Here is a 16,049-nt window from a genome sequence, read left to right as displayed (position 1 = left end):
GTTTTGTGGCATTACTCTCAGCAGAGAGGAACGCCGTTAATGCTGACAAACACTGGAGAACGAGGGTCATTTACTACACATCCATTAAGCGGGTGCCAATACTCCAACAGCAGCAGAGACGTCTCTCACTCTCACAGGGTTGTGTTTGCATACTGCTGCCCAGCATGAAATCTCTTCAGCTGCTTGCAGTTGTTGAATTCACATGTTCACTAATACTATTAGCACCAGCAGGTAAAATCTGAACAGACATTTTTTTTATCTTCTTAAAGAAACAGAAGTTCGGTTTGATTTCATCTCTCCATTCATCCATCCACCCATCAATTTATTGAAATTAATATGACAATGGTTCAGCCCAAAGCAGCTCACAGCCTTTGTGTCATTTCCCTACTACATTAAACACTGATCAAACCAACAGACCAAACATTGTTTGGTTTTTTGTCAAAATGACCAGGGAAGCCTTTCAGGGTTGCCACACAGTGTTTTCTTTTGAGGACGCAAGAAAGATCACATACTTTAAATCCCTGTAAAAGCTCTTGCTCAGGGCACTAGTTAGACCTCATTAAAAAGTCTAATCAAAACACAGCAATAGCATAACATGTAAAGTTAATTTGCTATTTTTTTCTTGATGAGCAAGAGACCATAACAATATGAACCCTCTTGGCCCCAATGAAATATTAAAGATACGATCACAGACGACTTCCGAGTAACAGCTCACCTCATTTGAATTCTAGGAAAAATGTAATTTAAGACTTAGGACTCAAAACTCTTTTTTTTCTCTCTATAATTATTGATATTGCCTGAAGGCACTTCCTTTGTTGGATTTCTAATTTACGTAAATGAGTGAAAATTATTTTCACTTTTGTCCCCACCCCTAGTAAGTCAGGTGTGGAGACACTTATTTCCTTAGACAATTGATGCCATGCGTGTGACACAAATGTAACTGATACAACTGAATTTCAACTCTGTTACAGAAACGATATCTAGAATAGATTTCCTCCATAACGCTTTATTAGAGCTGGTATGATGGATGGGTGAGACATTTCAATTCTGACATGAAATATGAATCACTGGAATTGACATTTGCTGACCTGTTCCCATGTGAAGACTATGAAAGGTCCTCTTTGAATAGACATCTTGAATCTCATAAATATGACATAGGAGAACCTATGACCAATTTTGAGGCCAGCACAGAGCACTGAAATAAAACTAACATTGCTAATCTGCACATTTCATGCATCATTAAAACATCAGTTCAGAAGACTGGAGAGAAGGTCATTTCAAAGTAGCATGCTGCTACAAATGGTATGTAATCAACCAATGAATGATCTGTTTGGAGAAATTTTAAATTTGAGGTAAGATGTACAGACTTAGGATTGGGAAGGCTCGTTGGATTTGTGTGCATGTATGTGTGTGTGAGTTTTACTGCAACTCAGCTTGCATCTCACAGCCATGTCACCAATGACTCACTTAATTTATGACCACTGGTCACAGAATTGTTATGATTCTTATAAAATTCCCCATGAATCAACTCTTATAGACTGTTGTGGTCATTGCGGTAAGAATGATGCGCCACAATAGCATGCAACAAACCATGCATGACAGCCACTTAAATTGCATATATAAACACAAAAGTTCAAACATTTTCTCCATAGAGACAGTAATTATAGGATATAGCTCAAAATCACTGGCACCAATAACAGCTATGAATGAAAACAGACTTTATGTCAGAGAGTGGGAATGGTTTTCTGGCTGTGTGACCATTAAAGGAAACAAAGCACCAGTGGAAATATTATGTGAATTGCATCCAGTGCTTCTCCATGGATACATTTAAACAGTTAGGTCATATGATTTATGTTTAAGGAACGTGTTGTCACCACAGAGGGTTTCAGTCAAACTAAGCTGAAGTGTGTGTTAAACGGTTAAGAGTTCATTGCACTCTACTGTACATATAAATGATAGCAAGTGAACAAAATATGCATAAATAAATATATCTAATATTTATTAAAATAAGCAAAGATATAAATATATATTTAACAGTAGAAACACTCATACAAATCATACAAATATATTCAATGCAACTTTTCTTTAATAGTCTCTAATATTTTGAATAGTGTGCTATAATGTTTTTTTTATATGGAGAGAGGAGCGCCAGTGTGTGACAGGAGGTTTTGGACAAGCTTTGAACAGTCTCTCTTCAATATCAGCATGAATAAAATACTGACATTCAAATGTAGTTTTGCACCACAGCACAACTTTTGAGGCACAGTGAGCCTGCAAAATGTATCAGAAATGGACGCAAATTTATGTGGCTCTACTTGCAAAGCTCACTGATAAACACTGCCATATTATGTGGAATTGTTGGCTCTCCCGTTTCTCCATTCTGAAGACTGACAACTCAAAAATGTTCTAAGTTCAGCCAGTCACAAACCAAGCTAGTGCATTATTTTTTAGCACAAGTGTAGCAGTAGCCATAGGGCAGTGTTTCAACAAAAAAAGAAGACACCTTTGAATCAAATTGACTCCAACTTATTCAGATGGCTTTATAACAAATAAATAAAAAAAAAAAAAAATCAACGTACTGCTATGCATCAATTTTACAGCCTTTCCAGTAAGACTTGACAGCAGGAGTTTGGATGGAGGCAAGGAGTACATTAGCAATGGAACAATACATCTCAACACAGCACAGTTAAATCCTGGTGATTAGCAGGAGCAACATTGCAGTGTTTCTTCAGATCCTGAACTGTGAGGCACCAGTAAAGTCAGGTAACAGTACAGTCAGGGAACTGATCATTTGTCATGGCCAGAATAAGAATACCAAAAATGCAGCACTGGGGAGCCCTGGTGGCCAAGCAGTTGAGGTGCCGACCACGGACTGCAACGTCCCAGGTTCGTGTCAGGCCCAATCTCTCCTTCCCTCATTTCCTGTCACCTCTCTGCGGTCATCTGTCTAATAAAGGCATAAAATGCCCATTCATGAGCACAGACCACACCATTAGCTGAGATACGAATAAATTGTTTATTAAATATGAAATGTGTGAGTAGTGACTGGCAGATGGGAATGGTGGAGCATGATGATGGCTGTGGTATATGGAAGGCTTTGGGAAGGACAGCCCCTCAGGGAACCCTATGAGAGATGACAGAGGAAAGAGACGAAAGATGGAGGGAGGGTGGGGCACGGAAAATGAGAACAAACAGGGCGGAAGGGCGCTATTAGTCATATGAAAAGAAGAGGAAAGTGCTTCAGGTGGTCTTGCACCTGAACTACAACTAAGATTATCTCAACCTTAGAAAAGAAAAGCATCTTTATGGCACACCTCCATTAGAGGTAAAACATGTTCACTTACCAGTTACTTAGTTCATAGCCAGCTTTCAAATATTCAAAGTACACCAAGAAAGTGATTAATTTGCTCACCAACTACTTTGCCTGGAAGTTGCTGCCTACATATCATATATACTTTGACTGGAGACATCCACACTATATTTCAGATCATCCCAAGAGTGCTGACTATAAGCATTGCATTTATCAGTTAAATGTAAAATTTGCACAACAGTCAGTAACCGTTGACATTTAAGTTACAAGTTACAAGTTTTTTTAAAGTCCCCCTCCACTCAAAAATGTGTTTTTCTTGTCATCTGACTGTGACATTTGAGCTTCATTGTGCAGAGTGATGTAGGTACAGAGTTTGACACTAGAAGGCTGTTTTCTCGATCATCTGCTGAAGGTGGAAAGTTTCTCTGTGCTCACTGAAAACCTCACTTAAAGGGGTGGGCCTACAGGCAGGATGTGTGACATTACAACTAGTTCAGACCCAATTGATTTTCTTATCACTGATATCACATTTGATTTACTTGATACTGGGTAAATGATTTTGGTGCTATTTTGGTGACAGTTTATTTGTAGACTGTGTCATGGTGATAAGACATTTCTGTACTGTTTTGTTCACGTGTTATACTCAACTCCCTGTTATTTAATAATTCATTTAGGTGCTATTATGTCGCAACAGACACCATTTTGTTTATTTTTATTTTGTAGACTAGTATGATATGATGATGTGACATTGTTTTGTAAATAAAATTTTCAGATTTGGTATTTTATTTGTTTAATTTTCAGATACATTTTCAGCATACATGAATACAACCATGATTATAACCATATAACATCAATCGCAAATTTAACACTACGACTTTTCAAAGATCACAAATTTTATTGGGTACCCACTCAATTTCCCTGGGTCCTAGGGACTATCAGCATCACTGTATATATCTTGAATCATGTCTGAAGAGGATCTTAAATTTTTTATTACATCACATCCAGTTATCACATCATACACAGTTAGCGCAGTGGGAGAGCAGCACTTTGATGTTGACACGGTTGACAACAACATATTACTAGACAGACTGGGTGGGACTTTGTGGCACAGTACTAAACTGGTTTGAATCCTATTTAAAAGACAGGGTATACTCTCTGTCTATAGGTAATTTTTGTCCACTCACATCTGAGCAGACAAAAATGACCTGTGGAGTTCCCCAAGGCTCCATTCTGAGGCCTCTTCTGTTAAACATCTATATTCTCCAACTCATTCAGATTATGGAAAACAACAAAATGTTTCCATAATTATGCAGACGACACACAAATTTACATAACCATATCACCAGGGGACTATAGTCTGAATAAGTGCATTAAACAAATCAACGATTGGATGTGCCAGAATTTTCTTCAGTTAAACAAAGATAAGACTGAAGTAATTGTTTTTGGAGCCAAGGAAGAACAATTAAAAGTCAGCTCCCAGCTTCGATCCATAATGTTAAAAACCACAAACCAAGCCAGAAATCTTTTAGTAGTCATGGACTCAGACTTGAATTTCAACAGCCAAATTAGGACAATTATAAAGTCAGCCAACTATCGCCTGAAGAATATATCAAGAATTAAAGGACTTATGTCTCAGCAGGATTTGGAAAAACTTGTCCATGCATTTATCTTCAGTAGACTGTAATGGTGTCTTTATAGGTCTCCCTAAAAAAAAAAAAAAAAAAAAAAAAATCAATCAGACAGCTGCAGCTGATTCACAATGCTGCTGCTCGAGTCCTCACTAAGACAATGAAAGTGGATCATATCACTCCAGTTCCCAGATCATTACACTGGCTTCCTGTCTGTCAAAGAATTGATTTTATAATACTGCTGTTGGTTTATAAAGCACTGAATGGTTTAGGGCCAAAATACATTTCTAATCTGCTGCTATGTTATGAACTATACAGACCTCTCAGGTTGTCTGGGACAGGTCTGCTTTCTGTTCCCAGAGTCAAAACTAAACATGGAGAGGCAGTGTTTAGTTTTTATGCACCACATATCTGGAACAAACTCCCAGAAAACTGCTGGTCTGCTGAAACTCTCAGTTCTTTTAAAAAGACTTTTCTTTTTGCCGCTGCCTTTTATTAAACCAAATTTAAGGGTTAATATCTTACATTGCACTGTAACTTTAATTCTCCTGTTTTATGTGTCTTATTCTATTTTAGCTTATTTTTTATTTCCAATTTAACACTTTTTAATTGTATTTAAATGTCTTTTTATATTGCCTTGTGTTGCTTTTATATTCTGTCTTGATGCATTTTATGTTCTCTGCAAAGCATTTTGAATTGTCTTGTTGTTGAAATGTGCTATACAAATAAACTTGCCTTGCCTTGGTGTGGACATTGTTGGGAACCATACTGTGTTAATCCAGCCTGGCCACTCAGCCACCGTGCCACCCAAGTGTGCTATGGATATCACTGTATAATAACTGTCTTTAACTGTGGGGCTGCAGAATAACAGAATTTAGTGTTTGGAAGATGATTCATTCCATGAGGGCCAGAAGACAAAGAAAAGACCAGCATGCAATGACTTATGCAGCACAAGAAAACCAATGGCTTAGATGTTGCAATTACAAAAGCACAAAATTAAGTGAGCCCACAGTCCAGAAAAAAAGGCTTTAAAAGTTCCACATCCTTGCAAGTTCTGAAGTAATAGTTTACTCATATGAAAATAGACATGTTTATTGTGATGATTTTTGAGCTTTATATAGTTAAGTGGGGGAGGAACATCAGGTGGGCTCTTGCAAACACTACAATTAAAAACAGCGAGGAAAATTTCCATTGCATAAGCATATCATTAACTCTCAGGGAAGTAGAAACAATGTAGTCTCCAGGGTGGCATCCAAAGATAGGCCTCAAATCCACCGTATGTAGGTGGTTGCCACAGCGGGCTCCTCGAGCTAATAATCCACACAGTATTTACTGCATTCTTAATATATTCAATTTCATAATATTTGCAATTCCAATATAATCTCCTCCAAAATATTAGATTTTAAAATATATTTGAGTTTGCTGAAGTTGTGTGGAGACAATCAGGTGTGTAGATTGTTTGTATAATTTCTGTAGGTGTGCATTATATTTAAAAGTGCATTTACTCAAATCTTGGCAAGATTGCTGTCATGTTCATTTGCAATTAGACCAACCTTGCTGCACATTGACTTCATTTGAGCAATAAACGAGGAATATATTGGTACTTTTCCCCTCTTTTTGTCAATTCTCTTTTAGAAGGCTATTTTGAGATGTCCAAAAGTGGACCAGGTTTACTATAACTGTTGTAAACAGTGTCTGGCTTGAAACACACATTTTCAGTAAAAATAAGTAAGATCTTGCCCATAGCCCATTATGACTGCCATCTAAAATTATCTGAAACGTTACCTACTCTTGACATGTGTGGTGCTACAGGCATGGCCATAGAATTTTTTTCAATCTGCATGTGCCAAACACACATCCACTCTTCCTGTGTTGGAAATGTTGTACATCGTTCCCTTGCAGAGGGTTTTATTCATAACCTACCATTTCAGATAGAGGTTTTGTTAACTGATGCAATGTGAAAGGATCACAGTCTTGAGCTACACCTAAGGCCAAGAATTCATCATCCTTTTATTATCCTCTGTTTTATCTCCTGATAAATCATATTTCTGAATCCTCTACTTCTTCCAAGCCCAAAAGCCAGAGACAAATATGCTTAAGAATCATTTGCAGATTTAGCATAAGCCCACAGCTCAAAGGGTGCAATGAAGGGGTTCAATGAGGAAACCAATGAAAGGCAGTTCCTAGAATTTAAAAAAAGGACCCAATGTAAACAAGTCCTATTCATTATAGCAAATACAGCCATATGGAAGTCCCTGTCCTGTGGCCACTAGGTTCAAGTTATACCATTTGAGGCTAGATCTGTAGAAAAGGGAGAAAGTGAAGAATCCTCAAATTATTTATGGTTTATTCCGAGGATCACGAATTCTAAGTTTTCCTAAAGTCATTGCAAAATCTCTCAACTCACTCATTGAAAGCCTGGCAACCAAGCAAAATAAGAGTGAAGTCCTGGGAAAGTGGTCAGAGAGTGGGGTATTGGCTATCAGTCCTCCAGTGGAACTGTAAGTTTTGTGAGGGAGGATTCGCTCCTGGGAAAGGTGGTTTTTAAGAAAGCAAGGCATAAATATAATGGCAACTATATAGGTTTTCTCACACAGTGAACTCCTTAGTGTCTGGTGTGTATGTGGGATGTGTGTGTGTTAGAGGTAAAACTGTAATCAGAGCAAACATTAGGTTTTAATGTTGGCTCTAATGTTTAAGAATGGTAGCATAAATGGCAACCAGTCATCAGCTTTTGGTTGACAGTTTTGACAGAATCGTTCCTGTATTTTAAATTAAAATTGGAGTGACGATGGTGCTGTGTGATTACACCCTGTACTTTATTGATGAAAAATGGTTTAATAATGGTTTTACATATCCTCTGTCACACACATATTTCAAATGCTTTATTTGAATCTGTCAATTACCTACAGTGATTCCCTGACTTACCCTATCTTCAACCATCACCACCACAAGCCTAACCCCAACCCTGAGAGTATTCAAAAAAACAAGTCCTAAAATTGAATTGTTTTCCTCATGGGAACCAGTGCTTTCCCCCTTTTTTCCCCAAATGGGAAATGAGTCTCTATAATGTGACTGGGTGCACACAATGGTCCTCACAATATATACATACACAGGTGTACTCAGTAAACATCAATGAAATTCATGATGAAAAAGTGATTCAACTTCACTGGAGGACAATGAAACTAGTAGAGCAATGCTTCCCAGGCTCAATTTAAATTACAGATTTGCCAGGTAATGTGTTCAGTAGAGTAAATTGCCATATGCAGAATAATGACCTTTAATCTTCATCATATCATCAGCTCAACCTGATTGAATGCATTCACATTGTCAGGATCAATTTGATGTCTGCGGTGAGCCTGCTGACCTAAATGTGGGGCCACATGGGCGTGATTATTCCCATGAAGTACTTGAGCTAGCTGAGGTTAGCTGCTATTTGAGGTGATTCTGCCTCTAACAGACAAAGGGGTGATCAATAATGGTGCTCTGCTAGAGCTGCTAAAGTAATGATTGACTTAAAGCCCAAAGCTGCACTATATTGAAGAGTGCTGATAAAGTTTTCAACTATTCATAATAACCAACACCCCAAAGCTTGGCTAAACTTAGCAAAGTTAGAGTATACCGGCTATACATAACTAGTGTGCATAGGGCTGGGTACCGAATTTCAATACTATTATGGCACCAACCGCATTGCTTTGATAATATCCAGTATCGAAAAGTGCCTCGTCATTCAATACTAAATTTTGATACCTAAGGAGTGCGGAGGTGAGCGGCACCTCTCATACAGTGGTTGCCACTAATAATGTCTTCCCAACCCACAGTGGGGGCCGGCATTGTTGTGGAAGTGTAGCGCCCACCCTCCGGTCCCCCCCCATGTCGCCCCGGTGAGTAAGTGGCTCAAGGTTGAACCACTAATCCCTCTGGCAACCTGTTAGTACTGTTAGCGCTGTTAGCAATGCTAGCCGCCACCACCCACCTTCCTTGAAGACCTACCCTATACTGCCTTTGATTGGCTAGCACTCATTACCTTTGTTGGTTAGGTTGGTTAGAATTAGGCATGAGGAGTAAGATGGTTAGGGTTAGAATATCAGGGTCAGAGCCAATCAGAGTTAGAGTAGGTGCAGGTCTTCGCAGAATGCGGGTGGCAAGAAAAATGACGCCAGACAGGTATATGTTATCCTGACTATCCTTGCTGCTCTAAGGGAAGATAGTGATGAAAACACAATGGCAGTGGAGCAGCTTTCCAGGTGGAACACAACACAGCCGGCCAAGGTGAGTGTTTTTTCTTCATCAAGTGTATACAGTGGACCTAAGTGAGAGGCTGGTGCTTCACCAAGCCCTGAAAAGGAAATTTTCCCCGTCGTCCTCTGCAACCAGCTTGCCAGCAGACAATGTGAGGGATGGGCAGTGGTGTGCTTGCTAGTCTAAGCCGCTTCCAGACCCTTTTTGCAGTACCCAGCACTAAGTAAATACGTTTATATTTTTTATGTTATGAAACTGCTTTGAGTGTGTAAAAATGCAGAGTAGCTGAAAAATAAAATTTAAGATTTGTACTGTAACGTGTAATGTAATTTTCTTTTTGTTAAAATGGATTTTATTGAAAAAAAACATTTTTCAGGAACTGACATTAAATCAAGGTATTGGTATTGAAAAATATTGAATGATACCCAGCCCAAAGTGTGCATAAGCATGTCTATTTCCATGGTGATCTTACATAAAAAAGTGGGCTTTAAATGCATCACTTTCAAGTATACAAGCATCGATATTTTTAAATCCCAGGGGATTCAGAGAGATGACATTTACACACCTTAATAAAATCCAGCCCAAAGTATTATTCAAATGCACAGCAAGGGAATCTCCAATTCACACAAATAATAAAACCCTTCTACAAGCACCTCAACCTTCAACCCCCACAGACAGACACAAATACTTCAGACATGCACTCAGGCAGCAAACACAAGCTGGTTAGATGGTGTATAGTCTTCCATTAAGTGGATGGGCTTTAGTCAAAACAATAATCTATAATGCAGTAATAAGATGCTTAAATAATAGAGCCTATAATGTCCAGTCTCTATATGTAGCAGAAGCAGATTTAGGCTTACAACCAACAGTTTATGTATATGTAGGAAATTAAAAACATGAGTTAGCCAGTGTAGGAGGGGAGCATTCAGTGTTATCACAGGTACTGTATGTACACAATAAGTGCAATGAAAGATGATAAGCATAGCTCCTTTATTAGTCATTATATCTTCCACAGGGTAATTTTGATCCAATAGACAAGCTTCAATGGGCTGTGTTTTGTCTTTATTACATCTACAATACATGCTGGGAACCTAAAGTGCTTCTAGTGAGTTCACTAACCAAAGGAATAACAATGGCCTGTCCACAAAAGGCAGGCAGACTCCACCTCAGCTGTGGCATACAGGTGTGACATTGAACTGTAGATTATACAGCTGTAGATGCCACTTGACGGTCCACTGTCATACAGAATTCCAGATATCAATGTACTCCCAAAGAGGACCATAAGATAATTATCTCTTGAGACAACAGCTAATGCATGCAGAGATCATTTTAATTCGCTGGAAACTAATGAAAGCTGTATTGATTTATTTTCTTCCATGTGTTGATGAGACATTCTCCCACCAGGAGAAACCTGACCATGATATTCAGGTGCCCTAAAAATCACGTCCTGCAGATCCCACACTTAGCAGATAAGATTCACAATCATGGAGAAAAGTCAACAGGGATGCTAAAGCCCTCACATGTGAGTTATTTGCTCCCAACACCTTTGGTAGAACATAGAGAAGCATTATGGTGATATAACCTTGCCCTGCTCTCTTGATTAGAGGAAGGGAATTATGCGAGCATGGTGGTGATGCCTGTATGTCTCCATGGTCTATACCAGTTTACAGTGGCCCCTCACCCTTAGCCAGACTACCCTGCTTTTCCTCTTAGGATTTCTTGTTGCACTCTTAATGATCTCAAGTATTATCTGACTCTTAAAATGACAACAGGATGAGCAGAAGTATCTGGAAAGAGTTTAGAGTTAGATAACCACAGGTCTAGGCAGTAAGATACTAATGAAACTTGACCAGAGGTACAGCAAAAACCCAAGAGTTTAAATAAGGAGACCAATAGCTATCTCTGTTCTAGAGTATTTTGTTCGAGTTTGTTCCTAAGTGAAAGAGATCGTAATTCTGTTTTGGTGCAAATGAATGTGCAAAGTCAGTGTATTTTTTCATAATCACTTGCGGGAAAAAGGGATGACAAATATGAAATGCGCTGCAATAAATGTAAATAAATGTGGGTTGAAGTGTTTGTTGTGCATACAGTATTGCACTTTGCCATGATAATGTGTGTTTATTTCTATACTCAAGATTAAACCTGAAAAATCTCTCTGGACATGCAGGATGGCCAGCTTCCTCAACCACCTTCTGGAGCTTCCACAGCAAAGAAATTTACCAAATATTTGACTATCAATTTAACCTACTGTTTTTTGTCAATCATCTCCACATAAATCCCTGTAATGGAACCCTTGGTCTCCATTACAGAGCTGTTGCAGAGGCCGAGGTCTCTCGGAGGTTTGGCTTTTCCTAATTTTAGGTTTTATTATTGGGCTGCCAACGTGAGAGTAATTAAGCTTTGGATCCATTTGGAGACGTCACCTGCTCCTCTTTCATGGCTGCATATTGAGGCATTCTCTACTAAACCTGCCTCGCTGACAGCCCTTACTCATTCCCCCCTTTACTTTTCTTCCTCTCCTTATTCTAAAAATGCCTTAGTTAAGTCAACTTTGAGGATCTGACAGCAATTCCAAACCATTTTTGTCTAAAGACCTTTTCTCTCTTAGCTCCAATATCAGCTAATCCGGTTTTTCATCCTTCTCTGATTGATAGAGCATTCTCCTTGTGGTCCAACTCTGGCATTGAGACATTTGACAACCTTTATATTGACAATACCTTTACATCCTTTCAGCAGCTCTTTGAGAAGTTCATTTTACCTTGCCTTTTTTTTTTTTTTGAAGGTACCTACAGATCCGCAATTTTGTTCGTAATTCTAGTCCAACCTTTTTACCAATCTCCCAGAGGCCTCACCTATTGACTCTTTCTCAACCCAGTTCCCTTTCATAAAGAGTATGATCTCACATCTATATGATCTTATCCACTCATTGCTTCCAGCCTCTTTACATAATATAAAAACTCAAAGGAAGGAGGATCTGGAGGAGGAGGTGTCAGAGGAGTTGTGGGATGTCATTCTGCATTGGGTTCAGTCCTCATCTATTTGTACTAGACACGGTCTGACTCAGTGCAAAATCCTTCACCGTACACACTTCACTAAAGTCAGGCTTTCTTTGCAATACTATATGAGTGTATATGAACATACAGTATATGAATGATTCTCAGTTGATGTCTACACTTACTGTAAATCCCACAGGAAAAAAAACAAACTCACAAGTAGAGTTAGGCAATATGACAATATACAATGTGTGTCAACTGTCAGAAATACTGCCATACTGTTTATAGTTATATAGCTTAATATATCTGTTTATTGGGCCACTGCAGGCAATGTCAAAGACATGCAAACCAAGGAAAATTAAGTAATGAAGTCTTTTTTTAGGTTAACCAAGTACCCACTGAAATACAATAATAAACGGATCATTAAGATGCATTTGAATAGTCACCCTCAGTTAAAAATAATCAATGCCCTGTCATATTCTTTGATCCTGTGATCTCAATTCCCACTGGACTGTTTGACTTCATGTGTTCATATTTCCACTGATGTTAGTGAGAGATACAGTCTGGGTTAAGTCCTGTATAGCTCCTGGTTTTTGTTTGTGTTCACATTTGAAGAGGAGAAAACAAAGAGAATGATCTCATGTTAAATTATGGGACTTTCTCTGTGAGCATGACCTGACTCAGAAATATGACCTTACTATTCTTCACCTCAGCTGAACTGTGTGGGAGGGAGAATGAATGACTCATACATGCATGATAGTTTTGATTGGTGGTTGGCTACACTGGGTGGTTTTGCTTTTCTTCATAATGGTTATACATTAATCCAACAGACCGTAGGAAAATACTTTTCTTGTCTGAAAATATAAACATGTGAAGTGGAACATCACTCTGCGTTTATGGAATAGACATTAGCTTCGATCTGCCTAGCCCCACTGCATTGGTAAAAACTAAAATGGAGGCATTCAACTCAAGGCGTGCACACAATAGAGTATAATCATGTAAAAGCACTGTGATTACTTAGCAATCACATGTTGATCTGCGTCTTTGTGGTCAGTCTGAGGATAGAAACTGTTGATCCATACAGAAGAAGCAAAGCCAATGTAATGGTGGGGCACTATACTTGAAAATGGCCACCATGATGGTGTAGCTTTTTCACTGTTTCAGCATTTTAAAAGGTTGGTAAACTTCGGGCTTGTATTTTTGGTCTGCTTTGAAACCAAAGTATTGCAAAGTTGGTGGAACTCATGTCTTAGATATATCTTTCTACCTCAACACACTAGAGCTTACTGAAAGTAAACAATCTTGCAAACACATGCCTCCCTGTGAACATATTCATCTTGAGGAGACTGATGCCCTTTAGCCACGCAAAAATCAAATCCTTACGTATCAACAATCACATTAGTTCTTACAGTATATTTTGGGGGGCTAACAAAGTACTGTACATCACTTTCAACTAACAGTTAGCTACTCATACTGGCATACTATGGGGACTTTTTTCCCCTATATTTATTCAGGAGTGAGGTCTTTCAATTTGAGAGCATGATTTATTGATTTCACGTTCAGATTTTGTAATTCCTTAACTCAAACTCAAATAGCCCCTGTTTGTGCACAGATTTGCTCAGCTTCTGCTCAAACTGTATGCTTGCACTCAGATATTTTGTCACTTACACAGATTTCCTGCTTCAGCCCTTCTCACACTCAGGCTGCTTTTCTGCACTTCTCAAACGTCTGCTCTCAGATTGCTGCCCTGCTCTCGGATCTTTTGTGCAACAACCCTGTCAAAATTCTCCAACCAAAAGAAGACCAGGTGTAGTGTTGACCAATAAAATGATCCCTACCTCCTTGCAGGTGTGTTCGCTTTACTTCTTAAAGCATTGTGTATGGACAGTTACTCTAACCGGGTTCATCCACATTAAAAGATTTATAAGAACAGTAAATGAAAAAATAGTGGTGTATATAAAAACAAGATTTAAAATAAGTTTAACATATTTAAAGAACTCAAGTAACTTAACTAAAACCATCCATGAACAGTGTGGTTTTGAGTCCTGAAAGTTTTGAGGATTAGGTTACTTTTAAGATCGACAGGGAGTCTGTTTCAGAGATGTGCAGTGACTAAAGGTTGCCTAGCCAAGTTTAGCTCTGGCCCTGGGCACTACTAGCTGCCCACTCCCACTTGACCTGAGAGGCGTGGCAGGAGCGTACTCCTTAAACATATCTGTAATGTATTAGGTCCATGTATTGATTTATAAACAAGCAGCATTGCCTTATATTCAATTCTGTGGCTTACAGGAAGCCACTGTAGTGACTTAAGAATCAGGGTGATGTGCTCTGACCTTTTAGTCCCTGTAAGAACTCTAGCAGCTGCATTTTGAATGAGCTGAAGCTTTTTGATGGTCTTCTTGGAGAGCCCTGTCAAAAGACCATTACAGTAGTCAACCCTGCTAGAAATTAAAGCGTGAAAGCCTTTTTCTAGTTCGGCTTTCAACATGAGGTCCCTGAGTTTGGCTGTACTTGGAATATGATAAAAAGCTGATCTTTTTACTGCTTTTAGGTGACTATTTAGACTAAAATCAGAGTCAACTATAACACTAGTCTAATATTTGGGAAGTTTAATTTAGCTTAAAGGTAAAAAAAATAATGTGTACAGATGAAGACATCCATTCTGGTTGGTTATTACATAATGCATTGTATTATTACATTATCATAAAAAAGTGCAACTCCCACTTGTTGTTATAACCACCGCAATATGTAATAATTTATTACGAAATGCAGGGAAATCTATTACATATTGCGTTCCGGCTGTTTATTATGAAATACGGCAGATTATTACAAAATGCAGGTGTTATTACATAATGAAGTGAAAGTTGATTACATTTTGTCGAGTTATTAGATAATGTGGTGTTGTAACATAATGCGTTGTTACAAACGGTAAAGAGCACACAATACACGACCTCACCACTGTTTTAAAAATTTAGTAGCTCATTGAAGTTTTTTTTTTGTTTTCTACTGTCTTCATGTGTTAGCCAGTTACTTTTGCTGTTGGTACCATTCCTAAACAATAAAACACAGATAAAAAAAATTAATAGAAACACGGTGGTGTCAATTTTGTTATTAGATGCCTAGCAACAGTGTTCACATAAGGTACAACACTTCATGGATGTATTCTTGTGCCAAATATATGACTCAACAAATTCAATTTGAAGGAAGTAATAGCACCATTAAAATAAAAAACTTACTTGAGGTCCTTGACTTTGACAGTCTATGTTGGCCAGCGATAGTCAAAGAAATAGTACAGACCTGGTATATACATTAACTGTCCTTTTATTCCAAAAGTCATACGAGAAAGCAATGGAACTACATTTAATAAAGCCCTGGAGGGCAAGAGTGTATGACCCCAGTTAAACAGTAACTGCTCGTATGGGACGCTCTAAGAAGTAAAGCGAACGCCATCATTTCATCAGTCAACACTACACCTGGCCTTCTAGTGGTTGGGGGATTTTGACAGGGTTAATGCACAAAAAGTTTGAGAGCAGAGCAGAAATCTGAAAGCAGATGTTTCATGAGCGCACAGAAGCAGCCTGACTGTGAGGAGAAGGGCTGCAGCTGGAGCAGGAAATCTATACAAGCAACAATACATCTGAGTGTAAGCATGCAGTTTGAGCAGAAGCAGAGCAAATTTAAGCGTAAGCAGGGACTACTTAAGTGTGAGGGCAGGCTTTGAGGGAAAGAATTACAAAATCTTAATGTGAAATCAATAAATCATGCTCCTAAATTGAAAGACCACACTCTTGAATAAAGATACAGCGGGAGAAAAGCCCCATAGCATACAGTGTTTTTTCCCATGTGGGTTTCTAAAAACAGGTTATGAGTCAACAT

The 16,049-nt window shown here is 38.6% G+C and overlaps 1 long non-coding RNA gene across 1 annotated transcript in view; it reads right to left on the bottom strand.

Annotated features, from left to right (window-relative positions):
* Positions 1–2,997: 2,997 nt before the first annotated feature.
* LOC121889017 overlaps positions 2,998–16,049 on the bottom strand; it is an 85,674-nt gene continuing 72,622 nt past the window's right edge. The window contains exon 2 of the long non-coding RNA XR_006093413.1: positions 2,998–3,124. This is a non-coding gene — a long non-coding RNA (uncharacterized LOC121889017). The remainder of the gene's footprint in view (positions 3,125–16,049) is intronic.

The sequence above is a fragment of the Thunnus maccoyii genome, chromosome 22 (genome assembly GCF_910596095.1).
Source record: "Thunnus maccoyii chromosome 22, fThuMac1.1, whole genome shotgun sequence".
NCBI lineage: Eukaryota > Metazoa > Chordata > Actinopteri > Scombriformes > Scombridae > Thunnus > Thunnus maccoyii.
The sequence above is the reverse complement of the archived record's forward strand: the minus strand, read 5'-3'. Positions and strand labels throughout refer to the sequence as shown.